The sequence below is a fragment of the Oncorhynchus nerka genome, linkage group LG25, assembly GCF_034236695.1.
Source record: "Oncorhynchus nerka isolate Pitt River linkage group LG25, Oner_Uvic_2.0, whole genome shotgun sequence".
Taxonomy (NCBI): domain Eukaryota; kingdom Metazoa; phylum Chordata; class Actinopteri; order Salmoniformes; family Salmonidae; genus Oncorhynchus; species Oncorhynchus nerka.
Window position 1 is genome coordinate 53,224,599 of NC_088420.1, and position 24,332 is coordinate 53,248,930.

Below are 24,332 nucleotides of genomic sequence, written 5' to 3' on the forward strand. Positions count from 1 at the left end.
TGGAACTGGCTTTGAGGTCCAGAGTTGCGTTTGAGGGGCCTAGGGCAGTGGTGTCTAACCCTGTTTCTGGAGAACTACCTATCTGTATGTTTTTGATCCAACCCCAGTTGTAACTAACCTGGTTCAGTTTATCAACCAGGAAATTATTAGAATCAGGTGTGCTAGATTAAGGTTGGAGTGAAAACCTACAGGATGGTAGCTCACCAGGAACAATGTTGGAGAGACCTGGCCTAGGCTATACGAAGAGCATGCTCGGAGAAGCACAGGGCAAAGTTATTTCTCTAAGAAAATGTACTTTTTTCCCCGAGTTTTGCGCTGCTGGCATGGTGCATATCAAATCAAATTTATTTATATAGCCCTTCTTACATCAGCTGATATCTCAAAGTGCTGTACAGAAACCCAGCCTAAAACCCCAAACAGCAAGCAATGCAGGTGTAGAAGCACGGTGGCTTGGAAAAACTCCCTAGAAAGGCCAAAACCTAGGAAGAAACCTAGAGAGGAACCAGGCTATGAGGGGTGGCCAGTCCTCTTCTGGCTGTGCCGGGTGGAGATTATAACAGAACATGGCCAAGATGTTCAAATGTTCATAAATGACCAGCATGGTCAAATAATAATAATCACAGTAGTTGTCGAGGGTGAAACAAGTCAGCACCTCAGGAGTAAATGTCAGTTGGACTTTCATAGCAGATCATTAAGAGTATCTCTACCACTCCTGCTATCTCTAGAGAGTTGAAAACAGCAGGTCTGGGACAGGTAGAACGTCCGGTGAACAGTTCCATAGCTGCAGGCAGAAGAGTTGAAACTGGAGCAGCAGCACGGCCAGGTGGACTGGGGAGAGCAAGGAGTCATCATGCCAGGTAGTCCTGAGTCATGGTCCTAGGGCTCAGGTCCTCCAAGAGAGAGAAAGAGAAAATTAGAGAGAGCATACTTAAATTCACACAGGACACCGGATAAGACAGGAGAAGTACTCCAGATATAACAGACTGATCCTAGCACCTTGACACAAACTACTGCAGCATAAATACTGAAGGCTGAGACAGGAGGGGTCAGGAGACATTGTGGCCCCATCCGATGATACCCCCAGGACAGGGCCAAACCGCAGGATATAACCCCACACACTTTGCCAAAGCACAGCCCTCACACCACTAGAGGGATATCTTCAACCACCAACTTACCATCCTGAGACAAGGCCGAGTATAGCCCACAAAGAACCCAAGGGGGGGCGCCAACCCAGACAGGAAGATCACGTCAGTGACTCAACACACTCAAGTGACGCACCCCTCCTAGGGACGGCATGAAAGAACACCAGTAAGCCAGTGACTCAGCCCCTGTAATAGGGTTAGAGGCAGAGAAACCCAGTGGAGAGAGGGGAACCAGCCAGGCAGAGACAGCAAGGGTGGTTCGTTGCTCCAGAGACTCTCCGTTTACCTTCATACTCCTGGGCCAGACCACACTCAGTCATATGACCTACTGAAGAGATGAGTCTTCAGTAAAGACTTAAAGGTTGAGACCGAGTCTGCGTCTCTCACATAGGTAGACAGACCATTCCATAAAAATGGAGCTCTATAGGAGAAAGCCCTGCCTCCAGCTGTTTGCGTAGAAATTGTAGGGACAATTAGGAGGCCTGCGTCTTGTGACCGTAACGTACGTGTAGGTATGTATGGCAGGACCAAATCGGAAAGATAGGTAGGAGCAAGCCCATGTTATGCTTTGTAGGTTAGCAGTAAAACCTTGAAATCAGCTCTGGCTTTAACAGGATGCCAGTGTAGGGAGGCTAGCACTGGAGTAATATGATCTAGTCAGGATTCTAGCAGACGTATTTAGCACTAACTGAAGTTTATCTAGTGCTTTATCCGGGTAGCCGGAAGGTAAAGCATTACAGTAGTCTAACCTAGAAGTAACAAAACCATGGATTAATTTTTCGGCATCATTTTTGGACAGAAAGTTTCTGATTTTTGCAATGTTACGTAGATGGAAAAAAGCTGTCCTGAAAAAAGCTGAAACAGTCTTGATATGTTCGTCAAAAGAGAGATCAAGGTCCAGAGTAACGCCGAGGTCCTTCACAGTTTTATTTGAGACGACTGTACAACCATCAAGATCAATTGTCAGATTCAACAGAAGATCTCTTTGTTTCTTGGGACCTCGAACAAGCGTCTCTGTTTTGTCCGAGTTTAAAAGTAGAAAGTTTGCAGCCATCCACTTCAATATGTCTGAAATACAGGCTTCTAGCGAGGGCAATTTTGGGGATTCACCATGTTTCATTGAAATATACAGCTGTGTGTCATCCGCATAGCAGTGAAAGTTAACATTGTGTTTTCGAATGACATCCCCAAGAGGTAAAATATATAGTGAAAACAATAGTGGTCCTAAAACGGAACCTTGAGAAACACCGAAACCATTCACAGAGACAAACTGATATCTTTCTGACAGATAAGATCTAAACCAGGCCAGAACTTGTCCGTGTAGACCAATTTGTGTTTCCAATCTCTCCAAAATAATGTGGTGATCGATTGTATCAAAAGCAGCACTATGGTCTAGGAGCACGAGGACAGATGCAGAGCCTCAGTCTGACACCATTAAAAGGTCATTTTCCACCTTCACAAGTGCAGTCTCAGTGCTATGATTGGGTCTAAAACCAATTTTTCATTTTTTTTTTTGAGAGGAATGGAAGATTCGATATAGGCCGATAGTTTTTTATATTTTCTGGGTCACGGTTTGGCTTTTTCAAGAGAGGCTTTATTACTGCCACTTTTAGTGAGTTTGGTACACATCCGGTAGATAGAGAGCCGTTTATTATGTTCAACATAGAAGGGCCAAGCACAGGAAGCAGCTATTTCAGTAGTTTAGTTGGAATAGGGTCCAGTATGCAGCTTGAAGGTTTAGAGGCCATGATTATTTTCATCATTGTGTCAAGCAATATAGTACTAAAACACTTAAGTGTCTCTCTTGATCCTAGGTCATGGCAGAGTTGTGCAGACTCAGGACAACTTAGCTTTGGAGGAATACGCAGATTTAAAAGAGGAGTCCGTAATTTGCAATAATAATAATGATATTTTCTCAAATAAGTTCATGAACTTCCAGTTTGGTGTGGCACCATTTCCGTTCCAATTTTCTGGAAGCTTGCTTCAGAGCTCGGTTATTTTCTGTATACCAGGGAGCTAGTTTCTTATGACAAATGTTTTTAGTTTTTAGGGGTGCAACTGCATCTAGGGTATTGCTCAAGGTTAAATTGAGTTCCTCAGTTAGGTGGTTAACTGATTTTTGTCCTCTGACGTCCTTGGTTAGGCAGAGGGAGTCTGGCAGGGCATCAAGGAATTTTTGGGTTGTCTGAGAATTTATAGCACGACTTTTGATGCTCCTTGGTTGGGGTCTGAGCAGTTGCGATTGCAAACGTAATAAAATGGTGGTCCGATAGTCCAGGATTATGAGGAAAAACATTAAGATCCACAACATTTATTCCATGGGACAAAACTAGGTCCAGAGACATGTTGGACAAAACCCACTGAGTCTGTCACTCCTCAACAAGCCAGGCTTGGTCCCTTTTGTGGGTGAGTCCCCAGAAAGATGGCAAATTATCTACAAATTATACCTTTTGGGAGGGGCAGAAAACAGTTTTCAACCAGCGATTGAGTGGTGAGACTCTGCTGTAGAGCTCATCACTCCCCCTAACTGGGAGGGGGCCAGAGACAATTACTCGATGCCGACATCTTTCTAGCTGATTTACAGGCTGAAGCTATGTTGCGCTTGGTGACCTCTGACTGTTTCATCGTTGGTGCCGACTTGGATAACAATATCTCTGTACTCTCTACACTCGCCAGTTTTAGCTTTAGCCAGTACCATCTTCAGATTAGCCTTAATGTCGGTAGCCCTGCCCCCTGGTAAACAGTGTATGATCACTGGATGATTTGTTTTAAGTCTAATACTGCAGGTAATGGAGTTGCCAATGACTAGGATTTTCAATTTGTCAGAGCTAATGGTGGGAAGCTTCGGCATCTCAGACCCCGTAACAGGAGTAGAGACCAGAGAAGGCTTGGCCTCAGACTCCGACTCGCTGCTTAATGGGGAAAACCGGTTGAAAGTTTCTGTCAGATGAATGAGCAACACCAGTTGAGCATTTCCCTCCAGAAGCCATGAGAAAGTTGTCCGGCTGCGGGGGCCGTGCGAGGGGATTTGTACTAATGTTACTATCTGTACTTACTGGTGGCACAGACGCTGTTTCATCCTTTCCTACACTGAAATTACCCTTGCCTAACGATTTAATCTGAAGCTGGGCTTGCAGCACAGCTATCCTCGCCGTAAGGCGATTGTTCTCCTGTATATTATGAGTACAGCGACTGCAATTAGAAGGCATCGTGTTAATGTTACTACTTAGCTTCGGCTGTTGGAAGTCCTGGGGAACAATATCGAGATAAAGCGTCCGGAGTGATAAAGTTGAATGAAAAAAAGTTGAGTGAGGGGAAAAACTAAAAATATAAACGGTAATTAAAAAGTAAAAACCGTAAAGTTGTCAGGTAGCAAAGTAAGTTTGGCAAAAAAACGCACAGCAACACGTAAACAGGTCTGCAAGTTGTGACCGGAAATGACCGGCAGTGTAGCCTATAAAACTAGGCTACATTGCATTACACACTGGAATGGATAGGCATTCTCCCCGGCCTGCCCTGCTCTTGGTGCTGTAAATTGTTTTGTGCTGCCTAACCAATGACTGTACTGTGGCACTTCAGGAGGCGAGTCAATTTGTAAAAAAAAATGCCATATCTGTGTGTGCTGACTTTGTCTACTGATGTCCTGTTCAGTTTGAAAGGAGAGCGTGAAGATGAGGAGGACCAGAGTAATTTTGGGGGTTATTTTATTCCAGATCCGCATTGTCACTATGACATTCAGAGGCTGCACGACTTCTTTAGCCGAGGAGCAGTGGTTAGTGCTTTTTTTAGGTGAGGGAGCACACAAAAAATCATTAAATGTATGTTGTACGTCACAACTTCACAGAAGTATTTGAGTTTATTTTGTATCAAATGTGTGTTTTTGGGATGCCTTCTGGAACATGTGAACTTTCATATGCCTTAATAACAAACTTGTAAGGGACTCCCGAGTGGCGCAGCAGTCTAAGGCAATGCATTGCAGTGCTTGAGGCATCACTACAGCCCCGAATTTGATCCCAGGCTGTGTCACAGCTGGCCGTGACTGGGAGACCCATGAGGCGGTGCACAATTGGCCCAGCATCGTCCGGGTTGGGGAAGGGTTTGCTTGTCTCATCGCGCTGTAGCAACTCCTTGTGGCGGGCCGGGCGCCTGCAAGTTGACTGCGTTCGCCAGTTGGACGGTGTTTCCTCCGACACATTGGTGTGGCTGGCTTCCCGGTCAAGTGAGCAGTGTGTCAAGAAGCAGTGCAGCTTGGCAGGGTCATGTTCAAGAGGACTCATGGCTCTCAACCTTCGCCTCTCCCGAGTCCGTAGGGGAGTTGCAGCAATGGGACAAGACTCTAACTACCAATTGGATATCATGAGAAAAAGGGGTAATAGTACAAAAAATACAAATAATGTGTATGTATGACATCTGTAAATACGAATAGACATTTTCAATTACGGGCCTAGTTGGTTTAGCCACGGAAAAAGCCAGGAACCTTCCCGCTAGCTTTGATTGGCTGGGCTGAACATGCCGAGAGATGAGTTTGGGATTGGTATCCCATGTAGTACGCTTCTGTTTATAATATGAGCTGCTCAGTATGTGTAGGTAATCGTTTCTAACGCAGGTTATTTGAACGATATTACGAAAAAATGCAAAAGTTCATGCTCTCCGCTTTCTGGAGGAATGTGTTTTGAAATCAGTGGAATGTCCGGTGGAAGCAGAGTATGATAGCTAAGGAGGTGGAGAATATTCTGGCGTTTGATTGCAAATATGTAGAGGGAGTCGGAAAGAGAACACATAAAAGACTGTTGTATAAAACACCTGTCTCCGGGATTATATCTTCAATCTAAGGGCATCCATGACAGAGAGGGAGAAGCGTTCATCCATGTATACTGGTAAGAGAGTCTAGCTAGCCTCATTTTCAGATATTTCTAATTTTGTCAGAAAGTGGTTTTCATTGCAGGTTAAAGCGTACTGTTAGCCTGCTAGGTAACGTTAGCTGGCTGGCTTGCTAGCTAAAAACTGGTCAATCATAAATTATATCATCATTTCTCAATCAAAGTTTGTACTGACAGATTGAATATCATTATAGAATAGGTGCATAAAATGCATCCTCCAATTGTAGCGTCAGCCCATATGCCCACTCAAGAAAATTGTATATTTTGAATACCCTCAAACACCAAGTTAAGCATTTCTAATTTCATGGCTTCTGTAGGCCATTATCAATCGTGAATGATAATTCTTCACGTTTTATCAATCGCTTTCATAGGAATTTGCATTTAGATCTTCTTAAATGCCTGTTTTGTGAGGAAATCAAAGCAGTTGAACAAACTGTCTGCATTTCTTGTAGGCCTATTTTGTTTCAATCAAAGGGAGAATTCAATTGCGTCAAACGAGACTGTTTTGAAGACCGCCGTTTTAGCAACCCCCTGGTAGAGTTTTCTGTCTGTGGCTGTTCTTCCTATGTTGGATTTGGCCTGCTCAAAGTGATCACTCCTCCGACCGACGGGCTTCTGCACACATGCCTGCAGTTCATAATTTGTGACACCGCCATAGAGAAAGAATAAAGGGAAGAAACCACCATTTAGGCTACCTACCTATAGGCTGCCATAGCCTACATATTTATTTAGCTTGTCATTCTATTGCTTTCATGGAATGTTTGTGTTTATTTGGAATTGATGAGAATACATGATCCATTTGACCATACAGTCCTGTGTAATTATCAAATTAAAAAAAGTGAGGGAGTGCCGCAACAGACTTTTAAACAACATACTAACTCTACATCAGTCAGGAGCAAGCCAAGTAGCCTAAGAAGAGACAAAAATGAATGATTAGCACTTCAACAACATGCCTATACATTTTGCAATTTGGCTGTATGAAATGTCATTTAAAAAAAAATTGCTTTGACTTAAATAGTCATGAAAAACTAAAAATGCCTTTATTAGGCTATACAGTCATTCTACAGTGCCTTTGACTTTCCTTTTAGAAACATGACTTTGGACAGTCTTTGGTTTGATGATCATGTGGTGAGAGCTATGCATGCCTAGTTTGTTAATTTAGCTAGCAGATGCTCTTATATTCCCATGCCCTAATCAAAGTCAACACACATCTACACTGAACAAAAATATAAAGCAACAATTTCAAAGACTACTGAGGGACAGTTCATACAAGGAAATCAGTCAATTTTAATTAATTAATTAGGCCCTAATCTATGGATTTCACATGACCGGGAATACTGAAATGCATCTGTTGGTCACAGATATCTTTGAAAAAGTTGGGGTATGGATCAGATAACCAGTCAGTATCTGGTGTGATTGTGGCCTGTGGAATGTTGTACCACTCTTCAATGGATATGCAAAGTTGCTGTATATTGGCAGGAACTGTAACATGCTGTCGTACACGTCGATCCAGAGCATCCAAAACTTGCTCAATGTCTGGTGAGTATGCAGACCATTGAAGAACTGGGCCATTTTCAGCTTCCAGGAATTGTGTACAGATCCTTGCAACATGGGGCCATGCATTATCAAGCTACAACATGAGATGATGGCGGGGGATGAATGGTACGACAATGGACCTCAGGTTCTCATGACGGTATCTCTGTGCATTGCCACCAATGAAATGCAGTTGTGTTCATTGTCTGTAGTGCATGCCTGACCATACCACAACCCCACAAGCACCATTGGGCACTCTGTTCACAAAGTTGACATCGCCCACTCGACGGCAGTCTGTCATCTGCCCGGTACAGTTGAAACCGGGATTCATCCGGGAAGAGCACACATCTCCAGCGTGCCAATGACCATCGAAGGTTGAGCATTTGCCCAATGAAGCCGTTTATGACGCCGAATTGCAGTCAGGTCAAGACCCTGTTGAGGATGATGTGAACGCAGATGGTTTCTGACAGTTTGTACAGTTATTCTTGGGTTGTGCAAACCCACAGTTTCATCAGCTGTCCATCTCAGGTGAAGAAGCCGGATATGGAGGTCCTGGTCTGGCATGGCTACATGTGGTCTGCAGTTGTGAGGCCGAATGGACGTACTGCCAAATTCTCTAAAACAACGTCTGAGGCGGATTATGGTAGAGAAATGAACATTGCATTCTCTGGCAACTGCTCTGGTTGACATTCATGCAGTCAGCATGCCAATTGCACACAAAACTTGAGACATATGGGGCATTGCATTGTGTAACAAAACTGCACATTTGAGTGGTCTTTTATTGTCCAAAGCACAAGTTGCACCGGTGTAATGATAATACCGTTTAATCAGCTCCTTGATATGCCACACCTGTTAGGTAGATGGATTATAGTGGCAAAGAAGAAATGCTCACAAAGATGAATGTAATGATATTTGGGCGCAAACTCTGAACGAAATAATCTTTTGTGCGTATGGACATTTTTGGGGATCTTATATTTTAGCTCAGGACCAACACTTTGCATGTTGAGTTTGTATTTTTGTTCAGTGTATTTCGTAACAACGATATCATGGAATGATAGTTACCCAATATATTGTTTTATTTTTTACACGTGCATATAGGCCTACCTAATGATATGTGGCTGCTGTGTTAAACAAGGAATGGCTTTGTTACTGGAGTTTACCTCCTCGAAACCACTCCCTTTTCCCAGGATAAATAACTGCGATAAACCAGTAAATTATAATACATTATTTATATGTTCAGCATGGCGTGAAATGTAATTGTTAAATTATATGCGATGTCTGGCTTATCTACGGCCTCTGCATGTTTAGTCAATGCTCAGGGTGGAGACAGACAGCCCATCTCAGTATGGAGCGCAGTTGACAATGTATGTAGACCTATCATCTCATCATGGTAACTTTTGTTTTTGTGACAGGTAGGCCTACATTTGCTGCAGTATGGCCTATGCTAGAGTAATATAAAAACAGAATGTGCATCTAATTTACCCATCTCCATCTGGCTTTCGTGGGGGTCACCTTGTTTTTTAATTGTAAAGATGATAATATTTTTAATTGCAGCTGCAGAGTTTTTCCACAGCCTGTCACTCAAATCTAGTTGCTTGAACTCTCTCTCTCCATCAACTCCATTCAAATTGCATCCAAAATAGATAATCCTGTTGACGTTGACACCAGTCTCAATGTCAACAGTGAAGAGGCGACTCCGGGATGCTGGCCTTCTAGGCAGAGTTGCAAAGAAAAAGCCATATCTCAGACTGGCCAATAAAAAGAAAAAGATTAAGATGGGCGAAAGAACAGACACTGGACAGAGGAACTCTGCCTAGAAGGACAGCATCCTGGAGTCGCCTCTTCACTGTTGACGTTGAGACTGGTGTTTTGCGGGTACTATTTAATGAAGCTGCCAGTTGAGGACTTGTGAGGCATATGTTTCCCAAACTAGACACTCTAATGTACTTGTCCTCTTGCTCAGTTGTGCACCGGGGCCTCCCGCTCCTCTTTCTATTCTGGTTAGAGCCAGTTTGCATTGTTCTGTGAAGGGAGTAGTACATAGCGTTGTACGAGATCTTCAGTTTCTTGGCTATTTCTCGCATGGAATAGCCTTCATTCCTCAGAACAAGAATAGACTGACGAGTTTCAGAAGAAAGTCCTTTGTTTCTAGCCATTTAGAGTCTGTAATCGAACCAACAAATGCTGATATTCCAGATACTCAACTAGTCTGAAGAAGGCCAGTTTTATTTAATCAGGTGTGCTAACATAACTGCAAAAGGGTTTTCTAATGATCAATTAGCCTTTTAAAATTATAAACTTGGATTAGCTAACACAACATGCCATTGGCACACAGAAGTGATGGTTGCTGATAATGGGCCTCTGTACGCCTATGTAGATAACCCATAAAAAATCTGCCGTTTCCAGCTACAATAGATTGTTATAACGTCTACACTGTATTTCTGATCAATTTGATGTCATTTTAATGGACAAAAATGTCTAAGTGACTCCAAACTTTTGAAAGGGTAGCCTAGTGGTTAGAGTGTTGGACTAGTAACCGAAAGGTTGCAAGTTCGAATCCCCGAGCTGACAAGGTACAAATCTGTCGTTCTGCCCTTGAACAGGCAGTTAACCCACTGTTCCTAGGCCGTCATTGAAAATAAGAATTTGTTCTTCACTGACTTGCCTAGTAAAATAAAGGTAAAGAAGAAGAAAAGTATTCAGACCTCTTGACTTTTCCCACATTTTGTTACGTTACAGCCTTATTCTGAAATTGATTCAAATTGTTTTTTCCCCCATCAATCTACACACAATACCCCATAATGAAAAAGCAAAAACAAATGTTTTTAAATGTTTTATTAGTTGCTAATGTAAAAAACATTGTGCATAAGTATTCAGACCCTTCACTCAGTACTTTGTAGAAGCACTTTTGACTGTGATTACAGCCTCAAGTCTTCTTGGGTATTACGCTACAGCTATTTTCAGGTCTCAAGAGATGTTTGATCGAGTTCAAGTCCGGGTTCTGGCTAAGTCACCCAAGGACATTAAGAGACTTGTCCCAAAGCCACTCCCGGGTTGTCTTGGTTGTGTGCTGAGGGTCGTTGTCTTGTTGGAAGGTGAATCTTCGCCCCATCTGAGATCCTGAGGTGCCTTTTTTGCTAACTCCAAGCAGGCTGTCAAGTGCCTTTCACTGAGGAGTGGCTTCCATCTGGCCACTGCTGCAGATATTGTTGTCCTTCTGGGAGGTTCTCCTAGCTCTGTCAGAGTGAACATCGGGTTCTTTCTCCCCGGTTTGGCCGGGCGGCCAGCTCTAGGAAGAGTCTTGGTGGTTCCAAACTTATTCCATTTAAGAATGATGAAGGCCTTCAATGCTGCAGACATTTTTGGTGTCCTTCCCCAGATCTGTGCTTCGACACATTCCAGTCTCGGGGCTCTACGGACAATTCCTTCGACCTCATGGCTTGGTTTTTGCTTTGTCATACACTGTCAACTGTGGGGCCTAATATAGACCGGTATCTACCTTTCCAAATCATGTACAATCAATTGAATTTACCGCAGGTGGACTCCAATCAAGTTGTAGAAACTTCTCAAGGATGATCAATGGAAACAGGATGCACCTGAGCTCAATTTCGAGTCTCATAGCAAAGGGTCTGAATTATTATGTAAAAACATTTTTTTAAATATATATACATTTGCAAAAAAAGTCCAAACTTTTTTGTTTTGTGATTATGGGGTATTGTGTGTAGATTGATGAGGGAAACAAAACAATCTATTTGATTTTACAGTAAAGCTGTAACGTAACAAGATGTGGAAAAAGGGAAGGGGTCTGAATACATTCCAAATGCACTGTATATAGATGTTCTGGCCTACCTCTTTCAGGTAATATGTTCAATGCAGTATTAGCCTTATATTTTGCTAAAAATCTTCTAATTCATAACCTCTGTAAATTGTGCAATACTTATGCTGTGCTCTGCTGGCCTCTTCTTATAAAACACTCCTTTGCTCTTGGAGTTCCATGCAGGAAAAGCTAGCCTAGAATAGCTTGCTGGACATTATTTTTTGTTGTTGCAATTCTTATGCCAAAAGCTCTTTCTTTGGTGAATGTTAAATACAGCAGCCAATATAACTCACAGGTAGTTTGAAAGAATATTCAACATGTGATGGCGGTAGGATATAGCAGTTATTTATTCAAACCCATAACCATTCAATCTTCATGAAGAGAAGTGAAAGCCTTCTGCATCTAATTATTGTCCTATATTATTCAAGGATGTCATTCGAATGATGAAGATAAGGACAACAAAACATTTAATTTTATTATATATTTTTTTAAAGGGGTTGATCAGCTTTAATATTGTGGAACGATTGTTGCTTCCTTGACCAGCACAAAAACATCCTGTGGCGGACTGCAATAGCATCGAACAGTCCCCGCGATATGCAACTGTTCAGGGAAGTCAGGAACCAATACACGCAGTCAGTCAGGAAAGCTAAGGCCAGCTTCTTCAGGCAGAAGTTTGCATCCTGTAGCTCCAACTCCAAAAAGTTCTGGGACACTGTGAAGTCCATGGAGAACAAGAGCACCTCCTCCCAGCTGCCCACTGCACTGAGGCTAGGGAACACGGTCACCACCGACAAATCCATGATTATCGAAAACTTCAACAAGCATTTCTCAACGGCTGGCCATGCCTTCCGCCTGGCTACTCCTACCTCGGCCAACAGCTCCGGCCCCCCCGCAGCTCCTCGCCCAAGTCTCTCCAGGTTCTCCTTTACCCAAATCCAGATAGCAGATGTTCTGAAAGAGCTGCAAAACCTGGACCCGTATAAATCAGCTGGGCTTGACAATCTGGACCCTCTATTTCTGAAACTATCCGCCGCCATTGTCGCAACCCCTATTACCAGCCTGTTCAACCTCTCTTTCATATCGTCTGAGATCCCCAAGGATTGAAAGCTGCCGCAGTCATCCCCCTCTTCAAAGGGGGAGACACCCTGGACCCAAACTGTTACAGACCTATATCCATTCTGCCCTGCCTATCTAAGGTCTTCGAAAGCCAAGTCAACAAACAGGTCACTGACCATCTCGAATCCCACCGTACCTTCTCCGCTATGCAATCTGGTTTCCGAGCCGGTCACGGGTGCACCTCAGCCACACTCAAGGTACTAAATGACATCATAACCGCCATCGATAAAAGACAGTACTGTGCAGCCGTCTTCATCGACCTTGCCAAGGCTTTCGACTCTGTCAATCACCATATTCTTATCGGCAGACTCAGTAGCCTCGGTTTTTCGGATGACTGCCTTGCCTGGTTCACCAATTACTTTGCAGACAGAGTTCAGTGTGTCAAATCGGAGGGCATGTTGTCCGGTCCTCTGGCAGTCTCTATGGGGGTGCCACAGGGTTCAATTCTCGGGCCGACTCTTTTCTCTGTGTATATCAATGATGTTGCTCTTGCTGCGGGCGATTCCCTGATCCACCTCTACGCAGACGACACCATTCTATACACTTTCGGCCCGTCATTGGACACTGTGCTATCTAACCTCAATCGAGCTTCAATGCCATACAACACTCCTTCCGTGGCCTCCAACTGCTCTTAAACGCTAGTAAAACCAAATGCATGCTTTTCAACCGATCGCTGCCTGCACCCGCTTGCCCGACTAGCATCACCACACTGGATGGTTCCGACCTTGAATATGTGGACACCTATAAGTACCTAGGTGTCTGGCTAGACTGCAAACTCTCCTTCCAGACCCATATCAAACATCTCCAATCGAAAATCAAATCAAGAGTCGGCTTTCTATTCCGCAACAAAGCCTCCTTCACTCACGCTGCCAAGCTTACCCTAGTAAAACTGACTATCCTACCGATCCTCGACTTCGGCGATGTCATCTACAAAATTGCTTCCAACACTCTTCTCAGCAAACTGGATGCAGTTTATCACAGTGCCATCCGTTTTGTCACTAAAGCACCTTATACTACCCACCACTGCGACTTGTATGCTCTAGTCGGCTGGCCCTCGCTACATATTCGTCGCCAGATCCACTGGCTCCAGGTCATCTACAAGGCCATGCTAGGCAAAGCTCCGCCTTATCTCAGCTCACTGGTCACGATGGCAACACCCATCCGTAGCACGCGCTCCAGCAGGTGTATCTCATTGATCATCCCTAAAGCCAACACCTCATTCGGCAGCCTTTCGTTCCAGTACTCTGCTGCCTGTGACTGGAACGAATTGCAAAAATCGCTGAAGTTGGAGACTTTTATCTCCCTCACCAACTTCAAACATCAGCTATCTGAGCAGCTAACCGATCGCTGCAGCTGTACATAATCTATTGGTAAATAGCCCACCCATTTTCACCTACCTCATCCCCACAGTTTTTATTTATTTACTTTTCTGCTCTTTTGCACACCAATATCTCTACCTGTACATGATCATTTATCACTCCAGTGTTAATCTGCAATATTGTAATTATTCGCCTACCTCCTCATGCCTTTTGCACACATTGTATATAGACTCCCCTTTTTTCTCTACTGTGTTATTAACTTGTTAATTGTTTACTCCATGTGTAACTCTGTGCTGTCTGTTCACACTGCTATGCTTTATCTTGGCCAGGTCGCAGTTGCAAATGAGAACCTGTTCTCAACTAGCCTACCTGGTTAAATAAAGGTGAAATAAAAAAATAAAAAAATGAAATTGTCTGCATCATTTCCAATCCCCCATATATTTTTGGGGTAAATACAGTTGAAGTCGGAAGTTAACAAAAACCTTAGCCAAATACATTTAAACTCAGTTTCACAATTCCTGACATTTAATCCTAGTAAAATTTCCCTGTCTTAGGTCAGTTAGGATCACCACTTTATTTTAAGAATGTGAAATGTCAGAATAGTAGGAGAGAGAAAGATTTATTTCAGCTTTTATTTCTTTCATCACATTTCCAGTGGGTCAGAAGTTTACATACACAATTATTATTTGCTAGCATTGCCTTTAAATTGTTTAACTTGGGTCAAGCGTTTCGGGTAGCCGTCCACAAACTTCCCACAATAAGTTGGGTGAATTTTGGCCCATTCCTCCTGACAGAGGTGGTGTAACTGAGTCAGATTTGTAGGCCTCCTTGCTCGCTCACACTTTTTCAGTTCTGCCCACAAATTGTCTATGGGATTGAGGTCAGGGCTTTGTGATGGCCACTCCAATACTTTGACTTTGACTTCAACTGTATATGCTTTATATTGCTTTTAATGACAGGAAATACCAGGTTACCCGGGAGAAAGGGGATTTATTCTCGGGGTGGAACATTTGTAAAATACCGGGAAATATTCAACTCTATTATACACTCCAGGGTCCAAAAGGAGAACCCTTTCTTGTTTCCAGGTAGAACCTTTTTGGTAACAGACAGATCCCTCTGTGGAAAGGGTTCTAACTGGAACCAAACATTTTTGACATGCGTTTTTCTGTATTTTTGTTGTTGTTATTCTGTCTCTCACTGTTCAAATAAACCTGCCATTAAAATTATAGACTGATCATTTCTTTGTCAGTGGGCAAATGTACAAAATCAGCAGGGGATCAAATACTTTTTTCCCTCACTGAAGCCTGACTCTTTCTGCCTGTGTTATTACTGTATGGTATAATAATCAGCGGTTAAGTTTCTCACTGAGCTAAATGTCACGCCTTGGTCTTAGTATTTTGTGTTTTCTTTAGTTATTTGGTCAGGCCAGGGTGTGACATGGGTTTATTGTGTTGTCGTATTGGAGTTTTAGTAGGCATTGGGATTGTGGCTGAGTAGGTGTGTCTAGCATAGGCTATGGCTGCCTGAGGTGGTTCTCAATCAGAGTCAGGTGATTCTCGTTGTCTCTGATTGGGAACCATATTTAGGTAGCCTGGGTTTCACTGTGTGTTTTGTGGGTGATTGTTCCTGTCTCTGTGTTAGTTATTTCACCAGATAGGGCTGTATATGCTTTCACGGTTCTTGTTTTTTGTATTTATCGTGTTATTTTCTTTATTAAAGATGTATCGAACTAACCACGCTGCATTTTGGTCCGACTCTCCTTCGACGGAAGAAAGCCGTTAGCTCTCTCTGTGCTTTAGTGTATCTGTCATAGTGTACAGAGAGATATGTCATGGCGACCAGCTTTGATCCCCCAAAATTACAAACAAACTAAAGGCAAGGGATTGATAGTTAGTGTTTCTCCCTCCGGCCATAAGCTCTGTGTCCACGTTTGGAGCCAGTGTATCCACAACAACCACCACGTACTAGTGTTTTACTGTGTGTTTACTGAGTCTGTGTGGGTTTTCTTACTACACTGATTTAAACAGCCTAATGTTTTTTTCCATTTTCCAGCCAGGCCCTGACCAGCCCTGTCACTTTGATCTGTGAGAGCGAGGAGAGAGCCCTCAGATAATGGCCCATAGGATAAGCAGTATAAGTAAGTGCATTAGAATGGATTTACTATCTTCTTGACCTCCTCCCTTGTCTCCATACTGTGGTTCATTAAATGTAGGTTTTCAACTATATATGTTGATCAATACTGCATTAACATCTCTTAAATCACCTAATTTAACAGACAAAGATACAACTAAAAGGAAACAGAGAATTTCCTGTAATGTAAGGAATTTACTGACTGGGAGACAGTAGGATCTCCCTTGCTACTATGATCAGCCATGTGTAGTGGCTCATGGTAGAGGAAACAGCTAGAAGTTCCATAAGCTTGCTTTTGCCCGGGCCCACCACAAGGAGTCGCTAGAGCGTGATGAAAAAAGTAAAGGGCCAAACCCTCCCCTAACCTGGACAACTCTGGACCAATTGTGCACCGCCCTATGAGACTCCCGGTCATGGCCATTTGTGACACAGCCTGGAATCGAACCCATGTCTGTAGTGACGCCTTAGACCGCTGTACCACTCGGGAAGCCACCAAGAAAGTGGTTTAATGTTCTCTGAATTATTTGAGATCATTTCCAACATTTTTATGAAATGTTACAATTTTTGAACTTTTAGGAAACGTGCTGTTAAATTAATGAAATACCAATAATTTTTTTGTTTGTTGTCAAGTTCATTAAATGTGCTGAGAATGTTCCAAGCCAAGCAACTATTCTGCATTATTCCCAGAAAGTTGTGGTGGGGTTGTATGCAAAATAAACATAGGACAACCAAGCTCTAAGAAATATATTGTTCTCAGAACATTATGTGCTAGCTGGGATTATACAAGAAGCTACTCTCCTCTGTTTTTTGTGTGTGTGTGTTATTATATATGTTTGTGTTATTTCTGTCTGTTCGATGTTTGTGTGTGGAGTGTGTGCTGCTCAGTATTTGTGTGGTATTTATGTGCCCTTGGTGCTTGTGTGCCTGTACATGTGTGCCTACTGTATGTATTCTGGGTCTTTGTGTGCATGTGTGTGTGTTTGTCATGGGCGTAGCCTGGTGCCTGGCAGCAGTGTGATGTGGGAGGCTGTGAGACAGCTCCAGTTCCCCCGTAAGGCAGCCCTGTCAGCAGCGGAGAGCATGTGTGTGTGTTTGTCATGGGCGTAGCCTGGTGCCTGGCAGCAGTGTGATGTGGGAGGCTGTGAGACAGCTCCAGTTCCCCCGTAAGGCAGCCCTGTCAGCAGCGGAGAGCATGTGTGTGTGTTTGTCATGGGCGTAGCCTGGTGCCTGGCAGCAGTGTGATGTGGGAGGCTGTGAGACAGCTCCAGTTCCCCCGTAAGGCAGCCCTGTCAGCAGCGGAGAGCATGTGTGTGTGTTTGTCATGGGCGTAGCCTGGTGCCTGGCAGCAGTGTGATGTGGGAGGCTGTGAGACAGCTCCAGTTCCCCGTAAGGCAGCCCTGTCAGCAGCGGAGAGCATGTGTGTGTGTTTGTCATGGGCGTAGCCTGGTGCCTGGCAGCAGTGTGATGTGGGAGGCTGTGAGACAGCTCCAGTTCCCCCGTAAGGCAGCCCTGTCAGCAGCGGAGAGCATGTGTGTGTGTTTGTCATGGGCGTAGCCTGGTGCCTGGCAGCAGTGTGATGTGGGAGGCTGTGAGACAGCTCCAGTTCCCCCGTAAGGCAGCCCTGTCAGCAGCGGAGAGCATGTGTGTGTGTTTGTCATGGGCGTAGCCTGGTGCCTGGCAGCAGTGTGATGTGGGAGGCTGTGAGACAGCTCCAGTTCCCCGTCAGCAGCGGAGAGCAAGGCAGCCCTGTCAGCAGCGGAGAGCATGTGTGTGTGTTTGTCATGGGCGTAGCCTGGTGCCTGGCAGCAGTGTGATGTGGGAGGCTGTGAGACAGCTCCAGTTCCCCCGTAAGGCAGCCCTGTCAGCAGCGGAGAGCATGTGTGTGTGTTTGTCATGGGCGTAGCCTGGTGCCTGGCAGCAGTGTGATGTGGGAGGCTGTGAGACAGCTCCAGTTCCCCCGTAAGGCAGCCCTGTCAGCAGCGGAGAGCACCTCATGTCATCCTTGCCATCTGAAAATCGGGCTGTAAGATGAAGCAGGAGACAGGTATATGTCGTGGGGCCTCTCTCTTTTCTGAGCCAAGGGGAACAAGGGAAGGAGGGATGGAGTGTGTGTGTGGGTATTTATGTGTGTGATGCTAGTAAAATATTAATACATGAGTGGGGTTTGAAGAGGTCCACTTGACACTTCCATACTCTAGCGTCACCTCTTACTATTCATTACAACACTCGAATGTAGCTTACTGTACTCTTGACATGTATAGTAGCTGTTGGTTGTCTAATTGTTAAGTGTCAAGTGTTTCCTGTAGTCTTGACAGTACAACGTTGGTTCGGTTGCCTACAGTTTGTTGTATGTAGTTACAGGATGTTGCCATGACTATAATCATAGCTGTGATGTGTGAAGTAAGAGATGGTAAGTTGTACCACATACAATTCAGTGTACATGGAGTATTCTGTTTCAGGGTGCTTCACCTTCATGATCACAATGCTACTGCCCCCCCCAAAAAAAAACAAAATTTTTAGATTACACTCTCCAAATGGGGCTGAAGGTCTCAGAACAATGAATCAATTTATATCAGATTAGCTGTGGAATATTCTCTAATGTCAATAACAGAAATGCTGCTATTCTGACAGCAGGGCTCTTTAAATCCGAGCTACTTGCAGTGAAACAGCATTGATTTCTGCCAAGCTCTGCATAATTCAGCCATGCTGTTCAGCCTCATAGAGCAATAAAACTATTAGTCTCAGTGGAAAAAGTAAACATGAGAGAGTGAGTTTTTAGAAATCATCACTTCATCCCCTTCTTTCTGCAGTAGCGTCTCTGTAGCTGATCATGAGGACAAGACCCTATCTCCACATTCTGCAGAAATATCAATATGGATTTAGGAGTCTCCCTGAAGCAAGGTCCTCAACTAATTAAATCTGTAATCACAGTGGGGGGGTGGTCTGCATGTTGAAATGACGGCCAGTGGAGTTTTATTTAACAAAGAAAAGATAATTGGGTTCAGGGCCTTTCGTTCTCCTCATAAAACACATAGGTTCCTGCTTCCCATCAGGCTGCTGATATCACTGCTCTGTCTGTGCTGCTCAGGTAGAGCACTACTTCCCTTGAGGAACAAGACACCACTGCCAAGGGTACACCAGAGAAGCACTCATTTTGTCTTTAGGGTTTTAAGTCAGTAGTGGGATGGAGAAGGCTTCAGGGGAGCTCCAGACAGAACTGGAATTCTAAAGGAGGGTGGAGGGAGATACTCTCTCTAGGACTGCATGTAATCCTTTTAGGGCTGCACGATCAAATTCAGATCAAAATTGTGATATTGAGATGTGTAATATCCATATTGCAAGAGGCTGCACTTTTCTCCTTTCTTTAATACAAGTAAAACTAGACTACGGTACCTCCTCCAATGAGATGCGCTAGACTCCGTTAATTCACTCACTGCATGCATAAGAGGGTGCTGACCAATCACAAGCGGGCTCTCTCACTCTGCGTGGCATGCACATGCTGGCCAATCACAATTGTCCTGGTGAGGGGAAAAAAGGCTTCACAGTGTTGGAGACATGAGTGTTGCTAGTGCTAACGGGAATGACCTTCCGTCGTATGGAAATATTTCAGCTACAGGCAAACTGATGTCAACCAAATGTGCATAAAGTACCTCGGAGTTGTGGCGACAACAAGAGGCAACACAACACATTTATTCAATCATTTGAAAAAGTACCATCCCCTACTTTACGATGATTGCATGATGAAATAAGTGCCAAACAGCAGCAAAGACACTCAGCCATAGCCAGCCACCTACGTTAATCAGGTATTGATTGTTGATGCGTTTTCAAGTGTAACGCCCTACTAAAAAACAGAGAAATCACTGAGACTATCGCCTATCTATCGCATAGCCAAAGACATGATTCATATTTACACTGTCAGCAAAGGCAGCTTCAACAAGATAATTAACAAGCTGGACTACAACATACCTTTTGTCTAGCAGAACAACCGACAGTCATCCGTTTGACAGTACACTTTATTGATGAGGAGTTTCAACTGGTGCTTGCAGACAGGCTACATCCCCGGAGATCACGGGGTGAAAACATCACTCTGAGGTTGAGAGAAGCTTTAGCCGCCTGGGACCTAAATGAGGAGCAGTAAGTGTGCATAACGATAACGGCACAGACGTGCTAAAGGCCATCGCATTGAATTACTGGACCAGACTTCAATGTTTTGGAAACAGGCTACACTTTGCAATCTATAGCTTACATGTTAAGGCACTTTGAATTATAATAATCAATGAGCCTACTTATACACAATTAAAGCTACAGTATGGCTGGCGAAATAAATCAAACTTAAATAAAGAAATAAAACGTATATTATTTAAGAACTCATAATGGTAAAATAGGAATTCATAACGTAATTAAATTATTAGTGCTGCGCTTATAGCACACTGTCTTTTGATGATAATGTGAAAAATGAATGTTTGTTAATATGTAGGTGCAATAATATTATCATATGTGTAACAATGTGGGAAAATATTTGTTTAATTTGGTTTTGTATCCAGTTAGCACAGTATGTATTCATTCCTACGATCTCATTTTAGAAGTGATGTTCTCTACCCTGCCAATTGTGTTAAGCATGTCTGATGGAATTACCAAGTTTTCACCCAAGTGTTTGAAAATCACAATTCATATTCGCAAAATCTTCACAAAAAAAATCACATTTAGATATTTTTTGCAAATCGTGCAGCCCTTGCTCCTTTCATCTTTGATATCTCGAGTCTTGCTCAGTCTAACAAGGTGCTCCACATTATAGTTCTGCCAGCCACTCTCATATGACCCAGGTACTCACACGTCCCACTTTGCCCTTCACATACACTCTACCTTGGACCCACCCAAACTCTATAATTAAAATTAGTATATTCCAATTTTAAGCACTCGTACATGCTAGGTGGACTGGCAGCCATATTGGGTGAGCCATTCAGAATGTTTGATTGGTGACACCATAAAGATGTGTACAAATGTATACTATCTCAGACACAACTTATCATACGGTTCTTTACTTTTTTTCATGGTCTTTCGAGCCATAAAGGAACAGTACAAACTATCTCAAGACGTCATCAAGATAAGGTCCTTATTTGTTATTTTCCATTGGGGTCACATGACAAGAAGAAATCCTTCATTCTGGAAATGCTATGTTCATCTGTGAGCTGATCTCTAAGGTTGTGCCATCCTCCTTTTCTTCCGTCCATGTCATTATCTGTCTTACTCACGTTTGTGCCTGTTCCCAGGGCACAACATGTAAAGGGTTCTGACTGGGAGGGAGAGAGAAAAGGCAGGCCAATCACAGTATGTCGGTGTTATCAATGCCCTGTAGCAATCGCCATAGTGACCTGATTTCTTCCTGTTATGTTCCACATTTCCTGGGCCATTCACTCCAATCCACCTGATCCTGACCATTTTTGTTAGGAAAAATAAATATATTACAGAAATCTAAGAATGAAATTCAACTCCCTGATCTTATTTTGTATTTTACTCATAATCCATTTTACATTCATTTTAATTATCAGGTCATTTGAGATATGTTTTTGAATTACATTGATAATGATATTGCTTCCTGTTACCAACATCAGCAGGGTGTTTTTGGAGAGCCGTCCTCCTCGCTTCTCCTCGGTCACATTCTGTCACATTTATTACTCAGATTTGAGTTATGGTCTTTTGATTCATCGTCCAGTCACGTTTGTCCGTGTCTTTCATTTCAGCATCTGGGTTTAATTGGTGCGATGTTGTAAAGCCACAGCTGCGCTGCCTGTTAGGATAATAAATTACCTCAATTAGGAGAGAACCAAAGGCTCAGCTGTCTGACCGATGCTGTAGCCACTCTCCTCTCACACCCATAGATAGGGCCTTAGTCCCTATGCGCCCTGGTCAAAAGTAGTGCACTATGAAGGGAATATGGTACTATTTGCTAGAATGAGCTTGAATGAGGCTCCAACGACACAGAGCTTATCCCAAACACCTGTGTCTCACTTTGGCCTGCATTTCAACCGCCACCTGCATCATCGGCGTCATCTGCATAATCTGCGTAACAAGATATCTGACCTAAATAACTTGTATGTATGTGTATACATACTGCGTTTATTTTCAGCAAACGTAACATGTGTAAATATTTGTATGAACATAACAACATTCAACAACTGAGACATAAACTGAACAATGTGTCCCTGAACAAAGGGGAGTTCAAAATCAAAAGTAACAGTCAGTATCTGGTGTGGCCACCAGCTGCATTAAGAACTGCAGTGCCTCTGCTCCTCATGGACTGCATCAGATTTGCCAGTTCTTGCTGTGAGATGTTACCTCACTCTTCCACCAAGGCACCTGCAAGTTCCCAGACATTTCTGGGGGAATGGCCCTAGCCGTCACCCTCCGATCCAACAGGTCCCAGACGTGCTCAATGGGATTGAGATCCAGGCTCTTCGCTGGCCATGGCAGAACACTGACATTTCTGTCTTGCAGGAAATCATGCACAGAATGAGCAATATGGCATTGTCATGTCAGGATGAGCCTGCAGGAAGGGTACCATATAAGGGAGGAGGATGTCTTCCCTGTAACGCACAGCGTTGAGATTGCCTGCAATGACAACAAGCTCAGTCCAATGATGCTGTGACACACCACCCCAGACCATGACGGACCCTCCACAAATCGATCCTGCTCCAGAGTACAGGCCTCGGTGTAACGCTAATTCCTTCAACGATAAACACGAAACCGACCATCACCGCTGGTGAGACAAAACTGCGACTCGTCAGTGAAGAGCACTTTTTGCCAGCCCTGTCTGGTCCAGCGACGGTGGGTTTGTGCTCATAGGCGACGTTGTTGCCAGTGATGTCTGGTGAGGACCTGCCTTACAACAGGCCTACAAGCCCTCGGTCCAGCCTCTCTCAGCCTATTGCGGACAGTCTGAGCACTGATGGAGGGATTGTGCGTTCCTGGTGTAACTCAGGCAGTTGATGTTGCCATCCTGTACCTGTCCCGCAGTGTGATGTTCGGATGTACTGATCCTGTGCAGGTGTTGTTACATGTGGTCTGCCACTGCGAGGACGAACAGCTGTCCGTCCTGTCTCCCTGTAGAGCCATCTTAGGCGTCTCACAGTACGGACATTGCAATTTATTGCCCTGGCCACATCTGCAGTCCTCATGCCTCCTTGCAGCATGCCTAAGGCACGTTCACGCAGATGATCAGGGACCCTGGGCGTCTTTCATTTGGTGTTTTTCAGAGTCAGTAGAAAGGCCTCTTTTGTGTACTAAGTTTTCATAACTGTGTATAATTGCCTACCGTCCGTAAGCTGTCAGTGTCTTAACGACCGTTCCACAGGTGCATGTTCATTAATTGTTTATGGTTCATTGAAACAGTGTTTAAACCCTTTACAATGAAGATATGTGATGTTATTTGGATTTTTATGAATTATCTTTGAAAACATCCCTTTCCCGAAAAAGGGACGTTTCTTTTTTTGCTGACTTTATAGATGTTACTGAATGTAGGCTTAAAAGGTACAGCGGTTCCTCAATTAAATGTTTTGAGCTTATGACGCGACACATTTGTGTAGATGGTGGTAAATTGCGTAATTCCGTCATTGCTCCACGCTATCGTTAGAGGGAGTTAGAAGATTGATTTTGCTTTAGGTATTGCTTTTGGATTCTCTACCTCTTAAAAACTTTTCTAATATATCAAACTGGCTTTTTGTTTAGCACAGTGTGGAAAGACTGATATCCTCTCTATATAAAGTGAGTTTCTGAAACATGGATTCCTTCTTTGCTGATGTGAAGAAGAAAATGTATGACAAAGAGGACCTGAGCTATTTCATTTATTTGTTTTATTTATGAAATTGACTTTTATTTGGGCAATTACATTTATTTATTTAGGCTTGGCCTATTTTGTAGGCTATTTTGCAGCATAAAGCTATATTTGACAGCATAAAGCTGAGTGACTCGCTAATTTGTGGTACCAACATTATTTCAGATAGTCTTTAATAAAGAAATGGTTTGACCAAGTTAATCTGCTCATGTTGCATGTGTGTTTTCAATTATTTGTGCCATTGTGGTTACAATGAAGAATGTAAACAAAATAAATAATCAGATTCGCGTTGCAAGCTGTCATTTTTCCTTTGTTTTTTTTTAAAAACACGACGAAACGTACAAATGACAACATCACACAAACGTCATCACACCTGATCAGACCCATATGCTCACACCCCCATCTCCAGGTCCTGCATCTCTCTCCACCAATTTCACCATTTTGTTTCTCTCCGTCACCCACACACTTTCACAATAAAGCATTTTACCTTTCCATTATGTTAACGACGGAGGATTGGTTGATTTCCAGTTTTTAAATATTTGATGAGAAAAGTATCGTTCAGCC

General features: G+C 43.5%; 1 protein-coding gene across 1 annotated transcript in view; it reads left to right on the forward strand.

Annotated features, from left to right (window-relative positions):
- LOC115109671 (alpha-1,3-mannosyl-glycoprotein 4-beta-N-acetylglucosaminyltransferase C-like) overlaps window positions 1–24,332 on the forward strand; it is a 204,944-nt gene that overhangs the window by 79,687 nt on the left and 100,925 nt on the right. The window contains exon 2 of the mRNA XM_029634876.2: window positions 15,860–15,944. The gene's annotated coding sequence lies outside the window, so the exon portion shown is untranslated. The remainder of the gene's footprint in view (window positions 1–15,859; window positions 15,945–24,332) is intronic.